The sequence below is a fragment of the Eulemur rufifrons genome, chromosome 5 (genome assembly GCF_041146395.1).
Source record: "Eulemur rufifrons isolate Redbay chromosome 5, OSU_ERuf_1, whole genome shotgun sequence".
In the NCBI taxonomy this organism is placed as follows: domain Eukaryota; kingdom Metazoa; phylum Chordata; class Mammalia; order Primates; family Lemuridae; genus Eulemur; species Eulemur rufifrons.
Genome location: NC_090987.1, coordinates 47,665,584 through 47,690,435, shown reverse-complemented (window position 1 = coordinate 47,690,435; position 24,852 = coordinate 47,665,584).

Sequence of the window (24,852 nt, the reverse complement as noted above, 5' to 3'; positions counted from 1 at the left end):
CTTTCTAGGCAGTGATTTATATTTAGTGGAAGCTGCATTTACTACACACGCTTTGGGGGATGCCGTGCACATTTCTGTGAGCGTAACCTTTATAATATAACCATCCCATGTTGGAATGAATATATTTTGGCTCCGGGATAAAAAAACATTTTTTGCTTCCATCTCTCCCTTGTTTTATTTCGTGTCACTGCTACAGTCAACGTAACAAGAGACTCGCTTTCTTATGAAGAAAAATAATTCATCCGTGGAATTTGTCAGGGGAGACAAAAAGCACGGACGTGTCTGTACCCACTCATGTGTAAAGTTACAAAGCGACTGATAGCACTAAGTACATAATCTTCAGTGCTGTGCTTTCCTGCATTACTCGCATTAGAGTGAAAACTGGCCGCTCAGACGTCCTTGTGACTGTAACTAAAGAGCTTGTTCCCTTTATAAAGCTGTAGAACACTAGCACTTTGAAGATAGTAAGCCTTACAAGTGTGGCTTAAATGCCTATCTAATTAACAAGTCAAGTGAAGTTTAGTTTTGAGGTCATTTGAAAGATTTAACTTCGCATGTTTATCTTCTGTGTGTGGTATATTTTTGGTTATTTATTATAGGATATGATGGAGTCACCTAAAATCCTTCCAGGAATGTCAGAGGACAAATACGTACACACACACACACACACACACACACACACACGTTTACATGACATGGTTGTATCTCAATCCAGGAAGACAGAAGCCTTGATTAAGTGCAACTAAATAAATATTTCTTTCAATTAGAACTCTTAAATTTTGATGAGGAAATTTTTAAAAATTTTCATTGTTATTGGCACATGGAGGTCGTTTTTCTTTAAATCTTTAAGCACTTTGGCTTTCTTAAAGGAAGTATACAATATAATAGTATTAAGAAAATAAAGAGCTGGTTTGCAAAATATGGGTAGCAACGTGTGCTATCTTTGGTTCATAAAGAGGATGGACTAGACCATCAAGATGGCAAATACCGGAAGTTGCTTTGCCAGGAACAGTGAGGATTTGAGTCTGAATAATCTCATTCCTCTACCCCATTATGACCAATAGCAGGAGGCTTTTATAGGAGATCAGTTGGAATTTGAGGCTTTTCGCTTCTGCCATATGATTTGATTTTTTTCTAAAGAGATAATACTAATAAAATTAAAAGTTATTTTGATCCTGGAAGAAACTGTTTCCAACAAAGAAAAGATTTTAAAAATACAAATTATACCTTAAGTTGTAACTCTAACACCGATCAATTAACTTATAACTGTATGATATTAAAAAAGTAAAAAGAGGAGGGAGGGGAAGAGGAAGAGGAAGAAGAAGGAGACTGAATGCTGAATGCAGACTCTCTCCTGTGGAACAGCCACGTGCATGAGCAAGACACTGACGCCGCAGAGCTGCTGTGGCAGGGACCCCAGTTGCCTACAGTGTACCCACTGTCTCTTCCTCTCTTTTGTCGGTGGGGGACAATTTATAGCTGGGCATGTCGCCATCTAACTACAAGACTATTTGTCTAACTCTCCCTTGCAACAGTAAGATATAAGTAGATCTGTCTTGTGGGGCTTCCACACATCTTGGCCCATGAGGACAAGGTCCACTCCGTGGACACGGTGGCACCAGGATTTCTGATGCTGCCACGTCCAGATTCCTGATGTCCTGGAGCTGCCAGTCCACACCTGAGACTGCTTATCTGCAGATTTATTTTACATGAGAAAGAAAAAACTTTCCTCTTACTGTACTGATTTATTTTTTTAGAGACAAGGTCTTACTATGTTGCTGAGGCTGGACTCAAACTCTTGGGCTCAAGTGATCCTCACACCTCAGCCTCCAGCGTAGCTGGGACTACAGGCAGACACCACCACCAGGCTTCCCTCTTATTTAAGCCACTATGTGGGGAGTTTCTCTTATTTGTAGAAAAACCAAATCCTAACAGTTACAGATGCTTAGCACTCTAAATACTACCAAATATTTTCACATTTATTATTTCTCTACAGATTAAAAATAAGCCTATAATATAGGTAGAGGAGATATTTTTATCTCCATTTTACAGATGAGGAAGTGGAGGCTCAAAAACCATGTGTATTTTGTCCACGTTCAGAAGGCTCTCTAGGGCAGAAGCAGCTCTAGAATTCATGCCTTCTGGCCATAATCTTACCTTCCACTACACCATGAATTCTCTCCAGCCTGCCAAAATTAGCTTACTGGCATTTTCCTTGTACAAATAGTAATTAATATTTGTTGGCCGTTTGCTATGTGCTAGGCGTTACTGTAAGTTCTTTAGCTGTAATTGAGTTGAGATTCACAGTTCCATGGCGTAGATACCATTAATTACCCCCATTTCACATGTGGGAAACCTGAAACTAAGATGTAAAATAGCCTAAGGTGACCTGGTGATTAATGGCAAGGCTGTGACCTGAACTCAAGCAGATTGGTTGCAGAATAGGAGAGCTTCCCTTGGGTCCTCTGAGAAGATGAAGGAAGATGCATCATGGTTGATGAACTGTGGAATTTCCGCTGAAGGAAAACTAAGCATACACAGTATGACAATGCCAAGTGTTGAAGGTATTCATGCGACAGAACTTCCTCACAGTCAGTGCCAAGAGGGGGAGTTTTATAATATTGTGTTCACCCTTCAGTTGCTGAGATAAGCCAGACTCTGAGTTAAATTATCTCTTCTTCCTGCCTCTAATCGTATGATGTTTTGATCTTTTTGAGTTAATGACATTTTTAGGTAAAGTAGGTAGTAATCTAGAATATTTGGAGAATGGGAAAATATTTGTGTTCCTGAGTTACATATCCGGAGAAGATCTAATTTTAAAAGTGTAGCAGCACTCTGGGAGGCCGAGGATGGAGGATTGCTTGAGGTCAGGAATTCTAGACCAGCCTGTGCAAGAGCAAGACTCTGTCTCTACCAGGGGGAAAAAAAAAAAAGAAAAGAAAAAACAAAAGAAAAATTAGCTGGGCATGTTTGTGCATTCCTGTAGTCTCAACTACTCGGGAGGCTGAGGCAGGAGGATCGCTTGAGCCCAGGAGTTTGGGGTTGCAGTGAGCTATGATAATGCCACTGCACTTTACCTGGAGTGACAGAGAGAGACCCTGTCTCAAAAAAAAAGTGTAACATTAAATTAAACATATATGTGAATGTATTATACCTAGACAATGTGTGGCATGCAGTAGATACTCAACAAAAATGGTAGCAATTATCTAAATTGGTCTCTGGATACTGTACTGTGTAGTATACATCTGTTTGATTAATTTCGTGGCTGCTCTTCATAACCTCCTTCAGCTGGTAACAGCAATTCGATTCTCCACTGAAAGCCAGTCTTCCTCTCGGTCCGTGTGATTGTTATAGAACTGAACAGAGGCCTTTTCCTGAGAAGAATGCAGGGCCCAGAGTTAATCAACAAGAATCACAGTCAGCAGGTAGCCCACCGCTATTGAGGTCCGTGCAAATACGCAGAGTAGAGAAGCAACTCTTCAGAGGGTGGAACTCACTCCGTTTAAACAGTCCAAGTGCAGGTATTTCAGTGAGACTGCGCATCGTGCAGAAACACGGCTGCCAGGAGCAATTTGACTTCTGGCACTGCATTGGCCACCTGGGCTTTCAAGATTCGCCATAACACAAAGTTCCCCCGTATAATCAGCTCGTTGTCCCTTGTTTAACTGGAGAAGGTCTTACTCACTGGAGGAGGGAAAACAAACTTTTAAAAATCATCTCCAGGATACTACCCAGAAAAAGAGCCTGCGCTTTCAGACAGAATGACAAAGCCGTCAACATTTATGGGCTATTGGCTTCAAGCTTTCTTACTCTGACAGCTAAAATTGGACACTAGAGGACTGCGTCCTAATTCTCTTAAGAAAATGACATAAAGCTAAATCTACAGTCAGAAAGATTTGCTAAAATGATTGTTTGTTTGTTTTTTGCTTTTTTTCGTGGGATGAGATCCAGATCTCTCAGAAAACTCTTTGGGGGAATTTTATGCCAGGACCATGTGAAAAGTTTCAGGTGAGCTGTAGCCATTGCCAGGGAGATGCTCAGGGGAGTCCTCAAAGTCCAGTCTTCAACAGGTGATGGCGAGTGAGTTCTCCCAAAAGCTGAGGGCTAAAGCAAAGCAGGAATGCAAATCGGCTTTGGGGAAAGAGAAGTGGTGGGGTTGTGTTCAGCATGGAAACTGCCTAAGTGGTTGTGACGGGCTTCACCTGGGAGAAAGGGGCTCTAGAAAGAGTGGAGAGCCAAGAAGGTAGCAATGCAAATCAAAGCTGGTTTTGCAGATTAGCTCAGGAGTAGTCCTTTAGAAAAGAAAAGGAGGGGGGGGGCACTGATCTTTTAATAAAGAAGGCAACTTTCCTCCCCAAGAAACAGATAGACAAGGAAGCCTCCAAGGGTTTGGATACAATGTGAAATCACAGAGCCTGGAGCCATACATAAGTCTAGGGGTTGTTGCTAAGGCCTCAGAGATGTTGCTAAGGATTTCTCCCTTTGAAGCCACAAAGGTGGAAAAAGAGGAATCATAATAGCAAAGGATCAGTGAGATGGGTACCAGGTTCTGACTTGGACCACAGATTCTTAAGTGGGAATGTGCACGCTTCCCCTGGAGGGAGAATCAAAAAATTTCAGATCTTGTAGCTTGTGGAAGGACTTAAAAATCCTTCAATAATTTCCTATTGCTTTAAAATAAAATCCAAACTCTTCATCATGGCCTCCAGGATTGAGCATGAGCTGGTTCTAACCTTTCCCCCAGCCTCATCTTGAGATGGAGCAGGGAGACCCTGAATTATTAGTCTGTTTTGCATTGCTATAAAGAAAATTACCCAGGTGAGGCTGGGTAATTTATAATGAAAATAGGTTTTTTGGCTCACGGTTCTGCCGGCTGTACAAGAAGCATGGTGCCAGCATCTGCTTCTGGTGAGGGCTCCAGGGAGCTTCCAACCAAGGCAGAAGGTGAAGGGGGAGCTGGCATGTCACATGGGGAGAGAAGGAGCAGAGAGGGAGGAGGTGGTGCCAGGCTGTTTCGACAGCCAGCTCTTGGGGAACTAAGATGGTGAGAACTCAGTCATTACTATGGGGAGGACACCGAGAGGCCCACACCTCCCACTCGGCCCCACCTCCAACACCAGGGATCAAATTTCAACATGGGATTTGGAGGGGGCCAAACATCCAAACCATATCAGACGCCTCTCAAGGGCCTGCTGGGCTCCCAAGCACGAAAATAAAGGAAACTCTTGAGTCCCTTTAGGGGAAGTTCTGGGCAGCTAACAAGCCAGAGTCATGAGGTGTTTGGTTCCCCATCGAAACTAAAAGATGACATTTTTTTAGAGACAGGATTTTACTCTGTCACCCAGGCTAAAGTGCATTGGCCACCATGCCCAGCTAATTTGAAAAAAATTTTTCGTAGAGGTAGGGTCCTGCTCTGCTGCCCCTGCTGGACTCGAAGCCCTGGCCTGAAGCAATCCTCTCACCTCAGCTTCCCAAAGTGCTGGGATGACAGGCATGAGCCACTACACCCAGCCAGAAATGGCATCTTAATGTACGTTCTTGAGTTGTTTTTCAGAAACCCCCACCAGATGGAAAGTGGAGATAAGGGGGAACTGAGGAATTGGATTCTGACCACAAGTCTTTGTTCTAGATTTCTCCCTGAGGGACCTGAATGGAGTCACACTCATAAGAGTATTCCTTTCTGCTGATCCAAGAATCTCTGAATGCACCTAGGACCCAGAGGCCCCCACTGCAGGATATCCTGCCTTTTTAGGCCAAGCCAACTGTAACCTCCACATACTGATTTACAATTTTGCCTGCCACTTCTGCTTTCTTGAAAGCAGACTGCCTTTAAAAGCACACTGCCTTTAAAACCCTGGCCTGTAAGCCATTGAGGAGTTCGGGTCTTAACCATTAGCTGCCTGTTCCCCTTGCCTGGCGCCATGCGATAAAAACGCCTCTTCCTCCTGCTGCAGCTCTCGGCTTCAGTGTCCAGCTTTGGTGCTCTGGGTGAGTAGACCCCAGTTTGCTTTGGAAACAATGTCTTAACCTTCCCCCTCACCTGCAGCCTGGAGTGGACCGCGCTGTTCCACTGACTCCCTGACAATTCTGACGACAGCAGGCCACTCTCATCCCTGGGTCTGTGCTTGTCACCTCTCCCAGGGGGCTTCTCTACCCCCTCCCCTAAGTGGCGTCCCTAATTACTTACCTTCTCATCACTTGGCATTTGCTATGACCTGTAATTATTTGGCTTATTCATTCATTTGTTTGTTTATCTTTCTCCATTAGGATATTTACCCATTCCAATTGTGGGCAAAGGGAAAACTTCCCCTTTACCCTCAGAAGGTTCCCTGAAAAAGCAACGCACAAAAGGCAGATTAATAAGGGAAAAGGCATACAAATGGATAAACACGTACACGGTGGTGGGGGTGGGGGTGGGGGAGCGGGGAATCACAGAATGATTGCCCTGGGCGGGCAGAAACTTGCATGCCATCTTGAGGTTACAGAGAGAATGGGGCTCAGAGCATGGCCCAAACTGGTCACGGTGCTGAACTGGGTTATTATGGTCCCAAAACAGGCTGTGGGAGGGAGTTATGCAGATGAGACCTCATGGGTAGTAGCCCTCAGAGAGAATGGATGGCAAATGTTTCTTTCAGACCTTTAAAGGCGTCAGACTTTCCTAGATCTGGACCAGCGAGAGCCTCAGAGTCCGCCTGGCTGCATCGCTGCGGATTCTCTACGATGCTGATCTCCCCCAGCGTGGCAGGGCTCCTTCTGTTTGCTGGCTGTCTGAACACTCATCTCAAAATAGGTCAAAGAAATATATTTTGGGGTAAAATATTTTTATTTCCTTCACAATAGTTATTCATTCAAACAATATTTACTAAGCCAACCATGTGCCTAGGAAGGCTCTCAGGATTATCAATGAATAGAAGAGCAAAGTTTCCCATACTTAGGACCTTACCTGTGGGGCGGGGGGAGACGTACCATAAATAAGCAAAGCACCTAGTATGTCAGACAGTGACACTTCCTGCGGGACACTTAAAGTGGGGAAGATGCACCGGGGGCTGAAGAGAGGCTGCAACTTGTGCCGATTTTGTAATCTTTACCACTCTGATGCCAAAGCTTAGCCTGCTCTCAGGCACAGTGTAGCTGTTGGAGACAGAAGGAGGAAGGACAAGAAAAAGAAAATACCCAACCAGGGGGTCTTTTTTTTTTTTTTTTTTTGAGATAAGGTCTCACTCTGTCACCTGGGCTAGAGTGCGGTGGCGTCATCATAGCTCACTGTAACTTCAGACTCCTGAGCTCAAGTGATCCTCTTGCCTCAGCCTCCCACGTAGCTGGGACTACAGGCCCACGCCATCATGCCTGGCTAATTTTTTAATTTTTTGTAGATATGGGGCCTTGCTCTTGCTCAGGCTGGTCTTGAACTCTTGAGCTCAAGTGACCCTCCTGACTCAGCCTCCCAAAGTGCTGGGATTACAGGTGTGAGCCACTGCACCTGGCCAACCTGGGGGTCTTTTACATTTCCACCACACCTATAATCACGGTCACATCCTAGAGGGATGTGTAGGAGGGGAAGAAGTTGAACTGCTTTGAACCTTATTGTTTTAAAATTCACTCTATGCTTCCTCCTGAAATACAGTGATTTGTGTGCTAAAGTTTCTCTACTTTCGTACAGTATTTTCTTGATTATATGATAGAATTGGTTGCAAGACTCAGCAGACAATATGATGGTAAATATTCATGTTAAATCTAAAATGTGTCTTTTTTTTTTTCCTGTGACAGTTTCTTGCTTTGTCACCCAGACTGGAATGCAGTGGCATCATCATGCACACACCACCATGCCTGGCTAATTCTTTTTATTTTTTATAGAGACAGGATCTCCTTATGCTTCCCAGCCTGGTCTTAGACTCCTGGGCTCAAATGATCCTTCCACCTCAGCCTCCCAAAGCACTGGGATTATAAGTGTGAACTACCATGCCCTGCCCTAAGATGCATTTTGACTTGAGACATGCTAAAATGGAGAAAAATGTTGATATTCTAATCAAGAAAGTATTTTAATTATATCTTTACAGGTGATCAGTGGAGAAACTATAATTTTTTATTTGGATTTCAGCCAAAGCATTTGCCTTGTAATTCAGTCTATCAGACAGAATGTTTATTTGTTGCCTGCAGGCAGTAAGGAGGGAGAGACAGCCTTGGATGCGCTATGTGAAAACTCCTAGAGTGCCAATAGCAGAGGTTAAAGAGTCCCGAGGCTGTAAAACAGCCCCAGAACTGCTATGTAGGAACCCCACTATTACAACACAAAGTTTGCTTGTGGAGGGGAATCTTAGATACCGATCAGTGAAGAGGAACTTAGACAGGGAGAGATGCTCATTATAGAGAAATTCCAATATACTTTGCATTTAAAATGTTCTGTTTGTGTTTAAAACTAGTGTGATAATCTCCAGAAATGTGTATGATAAATAAACCAACAACTATGACTCTCCCTCCCTGCTGAATGCCACACTAACAACACAGAATTTGCTACTGGAATCACAATCCTTGTCTGACTGCATAAGAAACAAACAGACCACAAAATGTATTCTTATATGACAGCATTGAAAAAATCCAATGCTTATTGCTCAAGGTCAAAACTTGCTCTTAAAGAATGCTGCCAGAGTTTGCGTGTCCTACAATTTGGTTGTATTGAATATGCTTTTAATATGCCGTTGGTATTGGCATGGAAATCTTTCGTTGTAACGGAATTCGGCTTGTACTTCCTTTATACTTCTTAATTATTCATGCTAAATGGAGAAGACTATTAATTATTCAATTAATCCCCCTCTGTGGCAAAATGCTCTTTGGATTCTTATTATGCATTTTAGCTACCTAGTTAGACATAATTAGTCAAATAAGTGATAACTCTCTGTGTTCCAGGAACCTTTTATGCACAGTCTTAATCTGAAGAATGGATTTCTAAATATAATATTATTATTTGCAACAAAACTGTTAAAGTCAGAGTCTAGTAGGGCACTGATCATAGCAAGTGACTGGAGATGCTCTTTTATGGACTCTAAAGGTTGAAAGGTCACCCACACTTATTTATTCCTAGCCTCAGTCAAGCTTCCACAGTTTTCCACGTACCCAATCAATCAATAGGGATATAATAATTTAGGAGGTGCTTATGAATCACCTCTGACATGTCCAAACATTTTATTCTTGAGTAAACAGCCAAAACAGGATCATACTTGAACTGGGTGCCCCTTGTACACCATGTCACGATGCTCCATGGCCACCTCTCTGAGGGCTCTGACCGCTTCTCACAGGTGCAATTTCACACCTGTTCAGGCCTCTTCCTCCCTGCTGGGGGCTTGCTGGAGGCTGCTGGGCGGGATGTCCAGAGGGGCACATTCTGTATGTGTACCTGCACGACCCAGGGTGTGGAAATCGGAAGGTGGAGTCCAGCCTCCTGTCCCCTGGGGAGGACAGTTCTGAGACATATTTCCTAAGGCTCTTCAGAAGAATCAGGCTGGACAGAGCATGACAAGGTAGCCTGTTGGACAACACCTTCTTTTATTAGTTTTCTCTTCTTCCCTGTCTTAGGCCTCTGCCCCACAATCCTGTCCGCTGCAATAAACCACCCACATGCAAGCCTTTGTTTCAGGCCCTGCTTTGTGGAGGAACCCAGACTGCACAGTGCCATTTGGCTTATGTCTTTCTGACCAGAACAAATATATCATTTTCCCTTCAAAGTCAAAACAGATATAATCCTGATAGAAAATCACTAAGCCAATGTACGGCCTTGGCAAAGTGCACAAAGCGTCCTTAAGGATCAGAAGAGAGAGGCCCGTTGGCAGGCCTGGCCCTGCTTTGTCTGGTGAGTGTGGCTGGGTGTCCGCCAGCTCTGGCCGTCTGCCCGGCAGGGGCACAGGGGAGCGGGGCCCGCCTCCACCACCCGCTCCCGGGGTCTCCACTCAGCAAATGAGCATAGGACGGGTCGGAGCCTCACTTGTAGGACATGTGATCCTGTAATTGTTACCTCTCTTGGATCATATACTCACAACAAAATAATAATTCCTATCTTATGGCAGTTAAAGCAATCACAGTGTTTCTCCTGTGTGAGGTCCTGCCAGGCTGGGTCGCCTATGCCAGACAGTGGCGATTAACCCTTCAGGCCCGGTGCTCCTCCCACTGTTCTTCACCGTGATGAGCTCTTGGGGCCCCACCTCCTCCCCTCTGCCTTTCCTGCCAGGTGGTCTGGTGAGAGGCGGCCCGTGGGTTGGGCGGACGCCCGCGGCGCCTCCCTGCGGCCCTTCCCCCGGGGGCCAGTAGGTGGCGCTGAGGCAGCACAGGACCCGGGCGCAGGGCGGGCTAAGAGCTTCCCGGGGAGGCCGAGGGAACGGGATTCCTGCTCAGACGTTACGCAGGGAGCGAATCTTGCAATCCTTAGCGTCGTTTTGCATCTAAAATCGCCAGGGAATTTGTCTTGAACTCATTTCTGGCTTTACTCATGCCAAAAGTTCAAAATAGATTCAAAGTGCTCGGATAACCTATTAAGTCAGAGGCCTTGCCTTGTTGTTCACCTTAGCATGGCCGAGACCTGGCGTAGGGCTGCACTTAGGAGTTCTAGAAATGCCGCTGAAATGAACAAAGCGTCCGCGTAGCGGAATTATTCATAGACCAGTAAACCAGGATTCCGAGGGGCAAGTGGCTTGTTCAAAGCCGCAGCCATAGCCTTTACCTGCCTTGAACTTGAACCCGGGGCTCCGAAGTCCTGTCTGCTGTTCTACCCTACCTGGCTGCCAGTTCTGAGATGAGCTGGACTATTCTCTTTTTATTTTATTATTGCTTATGAAACATTTTGAAAAAGTTTTCAGCATTCTTTAACAACATTTGAATTTAATATATAAACCAATGAGAAATTTTGATTCCAGGTACAGAAAAATCCACTTTACCGGCATGTCTGTTCATTAATACATATATATAATACATATATTAATTTAAAAAGAAATCTTCATGCCAAGGTTTAAAAACTTCAATTTATGTACATTTCAAATCTTCGGTATGATATCATTATACACAGCAGGGGAATTGTATGATGCTAAAACTTCATTTATCCAACATTAGTGAGGATACAATAAGCTAATAAAAATTCTACTTTTATAGACCTCAATGTATTTTTGCAAAATGTTAACTATTTTGGATGAATAGCTATCTTAAATATAGTATACCTTTCTTGCTTGGAAAAATATGGAATATAATCTGGGTGATTCTTTACAGCCGAGTGTCTCCACTGAATGTTAGTTTTGCCCTGTGTGGTGACACTGTTGGGCCATGGAGGTCGGGATGGACAACCCTGTTTGCTCACCGGTTGTCTCAACCCTGTTTTGACAGTGAAGGACTCTGGGCTCCTTCACCATTGTCAGTTGTTGCTGTCACTTGTTTGGGTTTCTCTGTCTTTACGATTGCTGTCTGCTCTTCTCCTGCGTTTTCACACCCTCTTCAATTTCTAATGCCCTTTTCCTGTCTACCCACAGTTACCACAAGCCACACACAACTAACCACTTCTAATCTATTGTGGGCTGGGAGAAGTAATTGTTGGTAAAACTAAAATAAAAATAAAATCCCAAACTGGAATGCCTTGCATTGAAACACAGTGTAAGAAATATTGGTAAGAATGTTGGCATACGTGACCTTTGAGGTTTGGACTTTGATTATGTTTTTGAAGCTTAGACATTTTTAGCTGACTGTGTTCTGTGTAGTGGGGTTGCTTGATGAACAACTTCCAGTTCTGTGAGGTTTTCATTTTTCTTATTTATTATGATTACTATGATTTACTTTTTCATTTAGCTAATTTTTTTCAAAGTTCCATGTGGATCTTTTTATTTTTATTTTATTATTATTATTATTATTTTTTATCGATCAGTTGATGAGAATGTTTTTTTTTTTTTTTTAATTTTTATTTTTTGTTTGTTTTTCAGCTCATTAAGGGGGTACAAAAGATCAGGCTATATACATTGCCCATGCCTCCCCATCCCCCCGAGTCTGAGCTTTAGTTGTGTCCATTCCCTAGACAGTGCACATCACTCTCATCATATAGGTGTGCACTCCTCCCCTCCCCCCACCCCATCCCCCCCAGAGAGAACTTCAAACGTGTCCATTCCCCAGGCAGTGCGCATCGCACTCATCAAGTAGGTATACACCCATCCCTTCCACCCAGCCCTGACCTCTGTCCAATACCCAATTGGTGTGAATCCCAAATGTGCACTCAGGGAAACCAGTTTGCTGGTGAGTACATGTGGTGCTTGTTTTTCCATTCTTGGGATACTTCACTTAATAGAATGGGTTCCAGCTCACTCCATGGAATATTACTCAGCTATTAGAAATGATGGCGATATTTTATTATTTTTTAAAAATAAATTTTATTGTGTATAAGGTTTACAATATGATATTATGGGATACATACAGATAGTAAAATGATTACTATAGTGAAACAAATTAACATAACTATCATCTCACATAGTTTTTTTTTTAGGTGACAAGAGCAGCTAAAATCTACTTATTTAAAAAAAATCCTTAATACAATTCAATTTTATTAATTATAGTCCTCATGTTGTACATTAGATCTCTGGACTTGCTCATCCTACAAATCTGCTACTTTGTATCCTTTGATCTATATCTCCTCATTTCCTCCCCCTGGTAACCACTGTTGTATTCTCTTTCTCCTTATATTTGACCACTCCCATTGTTTTGGTGTTTTGTTTTTTTGTTTTTGTTTTTTTTTAGATTCCACATAAAAGTGAGATCATGCAATATTTTTCTTTCTGTGTCTGGCTTATTGCACTTACCATAATGTCCCCCAGGTTCACCCATGTTGTAGCAAATGTCAGGATCTCCTTTTTAAGGCTGAATAATATGCCACTATATATTTTTTTATCCATTTGTCTGACAACATATACTTAGGTTATTTCCATATCTTCACTATTGGGAGTAATGCTGCAATGAACATAGGAGTGCAGATATTTTTACAGGGGAGTGATTTCATCTCCTTGGGCTATTGGGAGTCAGAAAATAATACCCCAAATGAAGGCCTTGGAAGCAGCCTCAGACACAAAAGTCTTTCTCTGACCTTTTCCTGCCTTCCTGTCTCTCAGTTCCATTCTCCCCTGGGGCTAGCCATAGAAACTAGAATCCCCCTTCCCCAAAGCTGATCATAGAAACCAGAAACCCTTCTCCCCAAAGTCAGCCATAAAACGTAAAAATGTTACTCTAACTTACCCTCTGTCTTTCTGTTTAAAAACTGGGCATAAAGAAATGATCTGATCTATCTTATTTAACTGTGGGTAATTCCATAGAGGATCCTGCCCCACACCCAGAAGGAAGAAATCTATGCTCAGAGAGGCCAGGAAGAATCTAGACAGACAGGCCTTGCTGGGTTTCCCCACTCAGCCTATTAATATCAGATCATACCCTTTTTGTCCAATCATATTTCTACATGGCTGCCTATGCTTTGTTGAACCTAAACATAAAAATGGGCAATTTCCCCTGTATCTCTGGGTTTTTATTCTGAAGGCTATCATGTACACATTAATGAAATTTGTATGACTTTTCTGCAATTAATCTGCTTCTTATCAGTGATTTTCACTGAACTTTCAGAAGGCAAAGGTGACGCTTTCCCTTGGCCCCTGCAGTTTATATACCCAGAAGAGAGATTGCTGGGGCAGATGATAGTTCTATTTTTAACTCCTTTAGAACCACAATACTGTTTTCCATAATGGCTATATCAATCTACATTTCCACCAATAGTGTTCTAGGGTTCCTTTTTCTCCACACCCTTGGTATTAATAACATTTGTTATCTGTTATCTTTTTGATAACAGCCATCCTAACAGTTATATCTCCTAGTGGTTTTAATTTGCATTTTCCTGATAATAGTAATGTTGAGTACATTTTCACGTATCTGTTGGCCATTGGTATATTTTCTTTGAAGAAATGTCTGTTCAAGTCCTTTGCCTATTTTCTTAATTGGGTTATTTGTTTTCTACGATTGAGTTGTTTCAGTTCCTGATATATTTTGGATATTCACCCCTTGTCGGATGCATAGTTTGAAAATATATTCTTCCATTCCATAGGTTATCTCTTTAACTCTGTTTCTCTTGGTGTACAGAAGGTTTTTAGTTTCATGAAGTCCCATTTACTCTTTTTTGCTTCAGTAGCTTGAGCTTTTGATGTGATATCCAAAAAATCATTGCCAAGGCCAATGTCAAGGAGCTTCCCAGCTACATTCTTTTTGGTTTCTGGTCCTATATTTAGGTGTTTTATCCATTTTGAGTTGATTTTTGTGTATGGTATAAGATAAGGGTCCAATTTCATTCTCTTGCATGTGGAACTCCATTTTTCCCAGCACCATTTATTGAACACACTGTCCTCTCTCCATTGTGTCCTCATTTAGCAGAAGTTTAACTTCTGTAAACTCTTGCATAAATAATTTTGAAGTGTAACACACCAGTAATAAAGACAACTTAAACATCAGCAATGGCTGTGTGAGTTTTAAGACCTTTAGTGAAATAAAACCTCACAGTTTTAAAATAAAGAAACCAAGCCATATTTACTTGCCACAAGTAAGTCCTGGAGAAAAGCCAGTATTTCAGAAGTAGCTATCGCTGAGAGTGTAATTTTAGAGAAGGGGCTGAGAATCAAGGGATATGACCAAGGACGGGATGTTCTAAAAGTATCCATACTTTCAGGAATGATGAACAAATGTATGGCCACACTCCAAACGCCTTCTTTCTGAGCAGGACTTCTATTTGTCTGAAGACCTATTTGGCTGTTCTATAATTACTGGCCTTTTTATCTTAATTTTGGAACCTCACCATTCTTTCTTTTTATGGGACATGTCACATCCCTGGCTTAATTGCAAAAATTTCCATTTAGAAAAGCCCTATTGTTAGCAATATTATTCAGCCAAACATGCTATACTGAATATTGTCTATACTGCTCTCAATTTTAACCACTCTGGGATCTATAAAAATCTTTGAAGTGACATGATTTCAATGTGATACACTTAGCTTCTCTGGTTTTTCACTCTCTGTCCTCCTCCATCCTCTCCTGTGGCTCCTTGTTGGGTTGACATCTTGGATATTCTTCCTCCCACTGCCTGAAAGTGAAGGCTCCCTGAGGCCTGGCCTTTGGCCCTCGGCCTTCTCCGCCCACAGCATCTTTGGAAACACTCCTCCACGTTCATGACTCCACTAACAACTCATGCACGAAACTCCCAGACGGACGTCTGTGCCAGCCACCGTCTCTCCATAGCCTTTCAAGGTCAGTTCTCCCAGCCACCCAGCCTCAACGTCTGGAATAATTTTTTACTCTGTTAACTCTTTGAATAGCCTTGGCATGTCAGTTTGAAAACTCACATCAATTTTCTGTTCAAAATGATGTAGAGAATCTCACCACTTTCTTTTCATTCTTTGCTATACCTGCCACCCACCTCACCATTACCTTCTGGGTGATTATGCTTGTCTTCTAAATGATTTCTCTGACTTCAGTTTTCTCCTTTAATCCCACCTGCATACTACCACACTAATTTTGAAAGTATACTACTTTAGTTATATCACTTTCCTACTTAAAAATCTCCATTGGTTTCATTTTTACTTCAGCCATGAATATAAATTCCACTGCGTGCCTTGCTGACCTGTCTTTATTAGCCGGGTGTGGGCTCCAGGGTCAGCAGACAGTTTTGTATCCAGCTCTGGCACTTACTATCAATAAAATAGGGATGGCCTTACTTGTCTCAGAGGATTTTGTGAACATTAAATACAATTTGCAATGTCAAGAACAGAACATGAAAGATGATAAATGCTAAAGAAACATGAACTATTTTTTTTCACCTATTTCTTGATGAAATTGGAAACAGTTGCATTATTCACATGGGAACAAACCAGATAGAATATTTGTGAAATGTGCCTGGTGAATGGAGAAATGAGCTGGAAGTGCTTGTCCAAGTGAGTGTGTTGGAGATGGCAGGGTTTCAGTGATGATAAGTTCCTCCTTAAGATGGTGGCCATGGGTGACTGAGATGGCAGAAGATGGGGAGGTCATTGGTGAGGAAGAGTGTGATCCAGGATGGCAGGACTACTGCCCCCCTAACCCAGGGCTCAGTGTGCACATCACTAATGGCAGCTGTACCAGATGTCATGAGCCTTCTGAAATGATGCAATGTGAGGTCTACAGCATTGCCAATGATTCATTCCAGCCCCAAATTCTTAAATTGGATCCATTAAGCCTTTAGGTGTAATTTCCAGTTTCCAGGAAATACAGGTGTGGTAACCATGTGATGCACAGCTGCGATCTCTTGCTGCAGGGAGTGAGGTTCACCAAGGGCCTCTGGATCCACACCTGTGTGGATGCACCCCAGTCAGTAACTGGGCATGCCTAGGCTTCTAGTGTGGGGCCATTCCTGTTAAATGTGCAGCTCCTCTGGCTGGAACTTCCTTAGAAATGCACTGCTGTCTGTGACTGTACTTCCCAGTTCCTTGTTTCCCCTTCTCTTTCATAGGGCTCAGACCTGCATCATGGTCTGACAGCTCACTACCTTCCACCCACTCCGTCTCATTTATAATTCAAAGGCATTTCTCTCAGTAAATATTTTGCACATTTAATCACATCTTGGCCTCTACTTATTGGGGGACCCTAACTAACACAAATGGTTCCAGGAGTTGTCCAAGAAGATAGACAGCAGGTTGGGGTATGGGGATCCATTCATTCACCTTCCCACCAGCAAAGAACATCATTCTGAGTATTATGTGAGACAAAGGTAGTCTCTGGCTAAAGAGGGGCCCAACTGATAGAGATTTTACTGGTAGTACCTGGGGAAAGTGACAGGGGTGGGGAATAGCTTTGCATGCAGAATTCTTTGGGCATTTGAAAGACATAGGGGGCGGGGCAATGCCTATAAAGATGGCAGAGCTGGCTGGCTACTGCTAAGTTGTATTGCTGCCCTGGGGAGGGATAATGAGAGGGTGAGGGCCATTAGCAAGCTAAGTGTGAGTGGCAGAAGCTCTCTTTGGTAGCTTACAAAGAGGCCCTTATCTCCTGCAGCACAAGAGCAGACACAGCTCTGCCACAGATGCAGGCCCTGAGAGTTACAGTCATGGAGCTCTAGAGAAGTTCAAATGCTCAGCCAAAGTCTGTGATGCTGAGGGCAGAGCCAGTGATATGCTGGACCCGGCTCTTTTTAGCTCACAAGAGCCAAGTAATCATTAGTGTCTCTCCAGAACTCCTCATTCAATGGCATTGTATTGGTAGCTGGAAATCAGCCATGGTGGAATATTTCCACCATGGAAATCAGCAAATACTATGATTCAGGGGTTTTCTTGGTCCTCCTTTTCATAGAGCTAGTTGTGAAACTCTTAGCAGGACACTACTAGTCAAGGCCCTGGCTGGGAAAACCTGAGACCTTGAAACACAGGATGGGGACATGTAGGTGCCTAAACCCTCAGAGCCTGCCGAGGTGCCCGCCCTCCCTCGGAAGATGCTGCAGAGGCTCCTCTGCAGAGCAGCAGGCGCTGCTGCCACCTCCTCTCCTGGCTGTTACGCCAATGATGAGGGTTAAATCTCAGCATAACCTGGCTGGGGATGTGACTGCACCTGGTAAGAGGAGAAAGACAATATACCTGGAAGGACCCGCAAGAGTTCCCCAGCATGCCCTGATGGGAGCCGGGAGTACCCTGTATTGGATTTTGAGGGTGCTTGATCAAAGGAAACAGAAATTAAGACCGGATAAATAAGAATATATTGACTGGGGGACACTTTCTTGGAGCACAAGAGTTAACACCCTGGCAAGGACCTCAGGGAGAGTTGCCAGATAAAATAAAAGCATGTTTCATGCAATACTAGGATATACTTATGCTAAAAAGTATCTCTTGTTTATGTGAAATTTAAATTGAACCCGACAGCCTGTAGTTTCACTTGCTAAATCTGGCAGCCTTGATCCCAAGGGATGGGCAAATTGACCTCTAGGGGGATGTGGGAGGCGTTCTTTGAAGCCTGGAAAAAATACTGGCCAACAATAAGTGAAGTGAAAATGCCTGAGACATCTGCCAGAAGGCACAAGAAGTAAAGAGTGTGAGGGAAGTGGGCATGCTGGAACCCACCTGTTGTATGAATAATAAGGCCCCCCCGCCCGACAAGGACTGTGTTCCACAGGAGGGCCCTGAGAACACCCCCTCCGTTAAGGCCATCAGTCCTGGTGCTAGGAAGGGCACATCATAGGGAGTTCAATTTTGGTTTCCGTGCTGGCTGAGAGAATCGTGAGAGAGGCGGCACAGAGCTGAGCTCATTAACATCCACGGGACCATGGACCCCAGTAGGCTGCGAGTCCCCTAATGACCAAGGGGACTTCTGGAGGTGTGGCCCATATGATGACAAGGAGACCCAGAATCTCCACTTTCAGTTATGCTTATAAATGTGGTCACAGATAATCATTGCAGCATTTTTCTAACAGTAGAATAATGGAAAAGGCCTAAAGATCCCGGACTAGTTAAATAAATTATACATTCAGTTCTAGAACAGGCCCATTAAATAGAGTGAGTCTGAAATTTGTGTGTTAATTGGGAAGATCTTCCCAATGGAGTGTTAAGTGAAAAGAATAGGTAGTGAAACTGTTAAATGTGTATATTCACCTTGAGATAATTCATGAAGCTGATTTGTGCACTTTTCTGTTTATATATATATAATACTTCAAAAAAGTTTATTAATAAGCTGAAAGTATGAATAGCGTACTCTCATTTTATAAAAACAAACTTGCATGTGAGGATGCACGTGTGTGTATACAAGTATATAGGCACATGAGTGTTCTCGTGTGACCTCATGTGTACATGTTTGTGCAGAGATGTGGACACGAGTCCGCTGTTTGTGTATACACGGCGCAGGGGCACACGTGCCACGGAGGGCGCATGCGTATGTACTCACAGGTGGACGGCTCGGGAGCTGGAGGGACTGTGGGGTGAAAAAGATATTTACTTCCAAATGTGTACTTGACTTGAGTTTCTGGCCAAACACTTTTATTCCTTTTCCATCTAAGAATTAAATTTTATGAATCTGGAATAAAAAAGGATAGAGAACTGCGATCAGGAAGTGACACTGGAGAATAAAGAGGGGTACTGATTCTAACGCCCAGCCTTGCTAAATAGAGTTTGAGTGTAAACAGCTTCTGCTTGGGAGAACTGAGGGGTCCCTGCCTCCAGAGGATAGACAGGCTTTCAGTTAGGGCAAAGTGGTAGAGGGAATGTTTAGGACAGATGAATTTGCTGATCCTGGAGTAGATTAAAATAATCTGAGTAGGGTGTGTTTAATTCTCATAGCTACTTGGAGAAGGGACTAGAAGTGATGCCCAAGGTTAGGAGAGGGCTCTGTGTACATTGCTGTCATCTGCAGCAAACATGTGTCTGCCTTTGATAGCAGCGAGCAAACAAGCATGAAGCCAGTCCCTCTCTTGGGGAGTGGGGGGAGTGGCGGATGTGGTGGGTGCGGGGGTGGAGTGGCAGTGACCTATGCAAGTCCATTTAGTCTCTTTGTTGGGTCAACACCCCACCTAGGCATGGGTCAGCCTTCTTCATGACCTCATGCTTGCTTTGCTCTAGGGATGGGGAGGAGTGGGATGGCATGTGGTCTCCATGCTCCAGCAAGCATACATTGGTGTGTTGGGACGTGGAAGCCAGGCAACAGGATAGGGCCTGGTAATGGAGAGGACCATAAATGTTCAAGAGGAACTGGGAAGCACAGATCACACAGGACATTTTAGGTTGCTGTAAGGGCTTTGGCTCCTGCTCTGTGAGTGACGGGAACTGACATATTTTAAAATAGTTATTCTATGCCCATTGAACAGCAGCTCCCCATTTCTCCCTTCCTACCAGCCTCCAGCAACCACCTTTCTGTCATTCTATGAGCTTGGCTATTTTAGACACCTAATCTAAGTGGAATCACACAGCGTCTGTCCTTCTGTGACTGGCTTATTTCACTTAGCATAATGTCATGAAGGTTCATCCACGTTGTCACATATTGTAGGATCTCCTTCATTTTTAAGTCTGAGTAATATTTTGCTGTATGTATATGCCATCCTTTCTTATCCATGAATGGACATATGGGTTGTTTCCACATCTTGGCTTCTGTGAATAGTGTTGCAATGTATATGGGAGTGCCAAAACCTCTTTGAGATCCTGATTTCAATTCTTTTGGATAAATACCCAGAAGTGGGATTGTTGGATTGTACGGTAGCTCGGTTTTTAATTTTTTGAGGAATCTCCTTACTGTTTTCAATAACAGCTGCATCATTTTGCATTCTGACCAGCAGTGTACAAGTGTTCTAATTTTCCACATCCTTGCAAACAGAGATCTGCCGTACAACATTGTCTCTATAATTAACAGTTCTCTCATGTGCACTTAAAAATTTGTTTAGGGGAGATCTTATGTTAAGCGTTCTTACTAATGTAAAATAAACTTTTTTTTTTTAAAAAAAAAGGATCATTCTAGCTGCTGTGTTAAGAATAGACAAAGAAGGAAGCAAAGAAGTAGAGAAATAATTTAGGAGTCTATTCCAGGATTTCCAACAAAAGATGATTGTTCGACGAGGGTGATAAGAATGCAGGTGGTGGTAAATGTTGGGATTCTGTAGATATTCTGTAGATACAGACAATTGGATTTCATGACAGACTGTGACTTTGAGACAGATTCCCTGAGCACCTAGAAGGGTGGAGCTGCAATCTACACATGGACTCAATAGAGATGGGAGAGGGTGCTAGAGCAACAGGTTTAGAGAGAGATCAGGAGTTCAGTGTAGGACAGGGTAAGTCTGAGAAATTAATAGACCTTTCAGATATCAACAGGAGTTCAGGGGAGAGTTCTAACCTAGAGATACACATTTGGCAGTTATTGACATATGGGTGGTGCTTAAAGCCACGTGAGTAAATGAAATTCCCTAAAGAGTGATTATAGCTAGAGAAGAGGATCAAGTAATGAGTCCTGGTTAGGGTGGTGTGCTGTATCGATTTGTTTGGGATGGACAGATTTCTGGGACATGGGGTTTTAAGTTTTAAAACTGGGAAAGTCCTGGGCAGACTGTGACATGTTAATCACCCTAGTTCTGGAGCATTCCAGTTGATTCTCGGTCCCTCTCCTGAAGCAATTATGGAGCTGAGAAGAGCAATTGGAGTGAGCTGCTTTGGATTTATGGAACCCAATTGAACATATAACAACCAGGAGAGTGCTTGATGAAGGGAGAGGCTGTTCGTGAGAATGTGCGTGAACCAGAGACCTCCCCAATTCCCCAGCCCCACTGTGAATGTGGGATAGCAACATGTGTTCTTGGAGTGGAAATCTGGAACCAAGGGAGGCAGTGGGGATCTTTTCTTCCCCAACATGTGGGCTTGTGCTTTTAAATTGATCTGTCAGTGCCCTGAGAGACCAGGGCAGATGTTCGCCTTGCTTTTGGGCCTTTTGGCAGCAACAGCTTAGCTTCCCCAGCAGCATCTATCAGAAAATTTAAAGAGACAGGAAACTTTTTTTTTTTTTGAGCAAGACATTTAAGGAAATTTTTGTCAGCTGATCAATAAATAAAGGAGCACAAACTTCAGTGTCCACGCACAGCAAAGAATACATATTTCACAAAAATAGTCTTGAAAAGTCACAAATGGATGGCTCCAGCCCTCACCCCACAAAAATCAGCAGTCTGGGAGGAGTAGGAAAGTCAGATTTCCAAAGTTATCATATTATAAAACTCAAGATGTTCAGTCTCAGAAATAATACAAAGAAACAGGAAAGAATGGCCCACACATAAGGAAAAAAGAATTTGACAGAAGCCATTTTTAAGAAAGCTCCAACATTGGAAATACTAGTTAAAGATGTCAAGTCAATTGCCTTAAATATGCTCAATGAGCTAAAAAAAAAAAAAAAAAAAAAAAAAAAAACATGGACAAAGTACAAAGAAAATCAGGAAACAATGTGAGAACAAAAAGGGACTATCAATAAAAGGATAAAAATTACAAAAGGACCCAAACAGAAATTCTAGAGCTGAAAAGTATGATAACTGAAATTAAAATTTTACTAGAGACATTCAATAGCAATTTAAACAGTCAAAAGAAAGGATCTGCAAATTTGAAGATACGAAAATTGAAATTATATAATCAGAGGAACAGAAGGGAGAAAAAATGAATAAAAATGAACTGAGCCTAAGGGTCTTGGGAGAAGCTATCAAGCATATTAACATATACACCATAAAAGCTCTAGAGGGAGAACAGAGAGAAAGATGAAGAAAAAAATATTTTATACTATCACACTGGAGATTAGGTTAAAAAATTTGAAGAAACAATGACTGAAAACTTCCCAAATCCCATGAAGACATAAATATACACATCTAAGAAGCTCAATAAAATCCAAGTAAGTAAGCTCAAAGAAATCCAAACCAAGATACACTATAGTCAAATTGTCAAAATACAAAGATAAAGACAGAATTTTGAAAGCAGAATGAAGTGATTCATCACATATAAGTTATCCTCAATACAATTAACACCTGATTTCTCATCAGAAGCCACAGAGTCCAGAGGCAGTAAGATGACATACTTAAAGTTTTGAAAGAAAAAACAAAACTGTCACGGAAGAATTCAATATCCAGCAAAATTATTACTCAAGAATGAAGGAGAACTTAAGACATTTCCAGATAAACAAAAGCTGGGGGAGTTTATTACCAGAAGACACGTCATACAAGAAATGCTAATGGAAGTACTTCAGGCTGAAATAAAAAGACACTAGGCTAACTTGAAGCTATAAGAAACAGTAAAGAACACCGGTGAAGGTAACAACATACATAAGTACAAAAGCCAGTATTAATGTACTTTTGATTGGTAACCCCTCCTTTTTTTCTACATGATTTAAAAAGGCAAATTCATAAAAAATTATAAATGGATTAAACTCTACAATTGAAAGGCGGAGGTTGGAAGATTAGATAAATAAAACATGATCAATTTACATAATGTCTAAAAGAGACTCACTTAACATGCAAAAACACACAGAGACAACACTATATACCGATTATAACTAACAAACATATACTGAATACTCCACCAAAGTCAGTAGAATACACATTCTTCGCAAGTGCAAATGGACCAAATCTCAATAAATTTTAAAGATTGAAATCATATAAAATATCTTCTTCAAGCACAATGGAATTAGCTAAAAATCAATAACAGAAGGAAAACTGGAAGATTTACAAATATATGGAAATTAAATAACACATTGTTTTTTTTTTTTTTTTAATCAGAGTCTCACTTTGTCATCTAGGCTGGAGTGCAAATCCTCCCGCCTCAGCCTCCAGAGTATCTGGGACTACAGGTATGAGCCACTATGTCTGGCTTAAATAACACACTTTTAAACAACCAATGAGTCAAAGAAAAAGTCATAAGGGAAATTACAAAATACCTAGAGACAAAAAAAGCAAAACGTAACATACAATTTTTTTTTTTTAATTTTAGAGACAGAATCTCACTCTGTTCCCAGGCTAGAGTGCAGTGACCCAATCATAGCTTACTGTAATCTTGAACTACTGGCCTCAAGCAATTCTCTCACCTCAGCCTCCCAAGTAGCTAGGACTACAGGTGCATGCCACCATGCCTGGCTAATTTTCTAACATTTTTGTGGAGACAGGGTCTCACTATGTTGCCCAAGCTGGTCTTCAAGGGATCCTCCCACCTTGGCTTCCTAAAGTGTTGGGATTACAGGTGTAAGCCACCATGCCCAGACCAACATAGCAAAAATTATGGCATGTAGTAAAAGTAGCACTCAGAGGAAAAGTAATAGCTGTAAATGTCTAGATTAAAAAAGAAGAGTCCTTGAGTTGGAGCAGCTAAAAAAATAAAAATAATAAATTTTTAAAAATAAAAATGAAGAAAAATCTCAAATAAATAATCTAACTATTTTGAAAGGATTTGGAAAGAAAGAGAAAACAATGTTAGCAGATGGAAAGAAATAATAAAGATCAGAGTGGAGATAAATGAAATAAAGAATATAAAAACATTAAAGAAAATCAATAAAACCTTTTCTTTGAAGGTATCAGCAAAATAGAAAAACCTGAACTGACTAAGAAAAAGGAGAGAAGACACATACTACTCAAATCAAGTACGACTGTGGGGAAATTACTACCAATTTTACAGAAATAAAAGGCTTAAAAGGAAATACTATGAACAATTGCATGAAAACAAATTGGATAACTGAGACAAGATACATAAATTCCTAGAAACACACAAACTAGCAAACAGATTGAAGAAGAAATAGAAAATTTGAACAGATCTATAACTGTTAAGGTGAGTGAATCAGTAATCAAAAACTTCCAACAAAGAAAAGCCCAGAACCAGATGGTTTCACTAGTGAATTCTACCAACCATTTAAAGAAGAGCTAACTGTTCCTCTCAAACTTTTCCAAAATATAGAAAAGGAGGGAAGACTTCTTAATTTATTCTATGAGGTAAGTACTATCTTCATACCAAAACCAGACAAAGACAGTAACCAAAAAAGAAAGTCAACATTCCTGATGATTATTGACATAAAAATTATCAACAAAATACTAGCAAATTGAATTCAGCAGCATAATAAGAGGATTATAGACTATGGCCAAGGGGTATTTATCTCCAGAATGCAAGATTATTTCTACATAAGAAAATCAATCAATGTAACATGGCAATTTAAGGGGGGAAAAACACATGATAATATCAATATATGCAAAAAAGTTGGACAAAATCTAACACCCTTTCATGCTAAAAAATAATCACTCAGTAAACTAGAAATAAAAGGGAATTTCCTCAATATAATATGAAAATCCCACAGCTAATATCATATT